At 43.9% G+C, this 2361-nt stretch overlaps 1 pseudogene; it reads right to left on the bottom strand.

Moving 5' to 3' along the window:
- Positions 1-1085: 1085 nt before the first annotated feature.
- LOC122931561 lies at positions 1086-1993 on the bottom strand (annotated as a pseudogene).
- Positions 1994-2361: the final 368 nt, after the last annotated feature.

Raw genomic sequence — 2361 nt, 5'->3', positions numbered from 1 at the left:
TTTTATTCCTTGAGTGTCTTTTCTTCCAATAAAGTGACCAATTTGGAATACAGCAGTGCTGGTTTTTTTCTCACATACATTTCTTCAGTCAGGAAAATGAATTGGGATAGCTCTACCTGCTGTTGACTATGGTAAATGGGCAAATCACATTGGCCTTGCTATAAATGTCACCATGACTAGAGATGAGCAAATTTTTCGCCGGTTCGCCTAGTTTTTTTGAAAAATTTGCTTTGATCCGAATAAATTCCTGGCTGCAGAGAGCCTTTATAGTGGTGTAGAACACTGTGCCTTGCAGTAACATGCATAGGGAGTCTGCTGTGGTAGTGAAATAATACTGTGAGTCCGTATGACATGCAAATGACAGGCGTCACACTTAGAATTACTGCACACTTCACTTATTTGGGCAGTCACGAGGCCAAAACTGACCAAATAACTCAAGTATGAACTCAGCCTTACAGGTCGATGTTAGCACCAAGAAGAAGCGCACTCCTTTTACACCGTCATCAGCTGAATTCCACATAGATGTCTACAGAACCTGTTCTATTAAACGCTTATACAAATAGAGCCCCCCGACACAGTGGAGAGGGTGTCAGCAGTAAGTTTGTGTTGACGTCGCTGATTAATTTGCCCTTCCTCTGATCCATCAGAACAATAACCCCCAAAAAACGGATCCTGTCTGTGGAGCATCTGCCTTCACTCAGTCAGCATTTGGTCAGTAATCCTTTAGTATTGCTAATGCCCAAAAAACAACAGAGATGACAGGTGAACAGAATAGTTGCATGTCTTGTTTGTTTTGTACCCACTCCCGCTTTTGACTACCAAATCCCAAGCCAATTTATTTATTTTTAAACAGGGGAGAAAAAACGTTTATTTAACAAGCAGGATATTAACACATAAAATACAACACAGATGGGGCGAAACCACAAGATTTAAAAGACAAACTGTAAAAACGAAGTGCTTCATCAACAAGAATGGATTAACGACCAGTGTCGGGGTGACCATGATTATAATGCATACAGATCAAAAAATGTATGGGGTTATGGCTGATAACTGGAGGACAGACCAGCAAACAAGCCGACTCCAGCTCATTCTGTGACGAGCTGGGTTGCTGATAAGTCGATTCTAAAGTGTCTGAAGAAATGTGAATAAAGACATGGGAATAAATAGTCCACTTCCTCCAACGTGACCTGGTCCTTTGATTTATGAATATCATTCCATAAAGTCTTGAAGTCCTCTGCAAGGATGGCATAAGAAATATCCATGCAAGGTTCAACAGGCACAGAGAAAACAAGCTCTGTGGCCAAGCCGACAATGATTCAGACACTTCATACCCAGTCCACATTGCTGGTAGCCAAGTAAGGTCCTGAGAACTGATCACCAGCTTACCCAAACAACAGTCAAAGTATCTTTGGAACCACGCCCCTACAATAGCCGTGAGTGCCTTGGAGCCGTTATACAGGAAGAGCGGGAGGCAAATAAATGTCTTTGGTAACACCTCCAATAGATCGTCCTCTGTGTATGTCCTGCAGAACCAACTTGTCCACACAATCCAGTCCTCTGTGCTTGCATTGGTGAGTGGAGGCTTTGATGAAATCTGTATGAGCACAGCCAGTGTATCTCTCTCCTTTCCAGATAAACAGGAAAATGTGGCTTTTAGGTTCAGCTCTGAGCCCACTTCAATGGCAAGACCCTTCTGCTTCTTGGCAGCTATGCGGGCAGACAGGTGCTTGGAATACTCTTTCAGTCTGGTGTATGAGAAATTATACATCGGTGTCTTGCTGTACTGAGTACATTGTTTTTGAAGGAGAAAAGCAGCCTGTGCTGGATCAAGAGTTTCCTCCAAGGGGGTACACTGCAGGATTTTTCTTTTAGACAAGCTTCGCAATGCAGACCATCGACGTGCAGAGGTCAAGCTTCCAGGAGGATACCTTGAGCTGTGAAAATGACTGCTCCTTTGTGCCGATGACCTACTTCTGGCAGTTAACACCCCCATCGGTTGGTGTTTGCATATTCTTGCGATAAATTATGTTCCCGTTCACTGACTGTAAACAGAGATATTGACAGACAAACGTATCAAACTCTGCCGCCATCTTTCAATGCGCCACGTCTCCAGTCCCCTGACTAGCCAGATTTACCAGCATCTGTTCCAGGACATGAAGCAGTGGAATTACATCGTTCATCCCTTAGTCCTGGCAACTGAAAAATAACGTGGCCTTCTCAAAGGGCCTGAGCAAACGGCAGTGTCACACATGAGCTGACACTGGCTGACACTGGAAGTTACATCAAAGTTACACAGGGGACTACTCCTGTCTGCTTGGATCATCAATAAATTGTTTATGGCCTCTCTCTGTTCGCACAGTC

This window comes from Bufo gargarizans, chromosome 3 (assembly GCF_014858855.1).
Source record: "Bufo gargarizans isolate SCDJY-AF-19 chromosome 3, ASM1485885v1, whole genome shotgun sequence".
Classification (NCBI taxonomy): Eukaryota; Metazoa; Chordata; class Amphibia; order Anura; family Bufonidae; genus Bufo; species Bufo gargarizans.
Note: the sequence above shows the minus strand (reverse complement) of the source record. Positions and strands in the feature narration are given on the sequence as shown.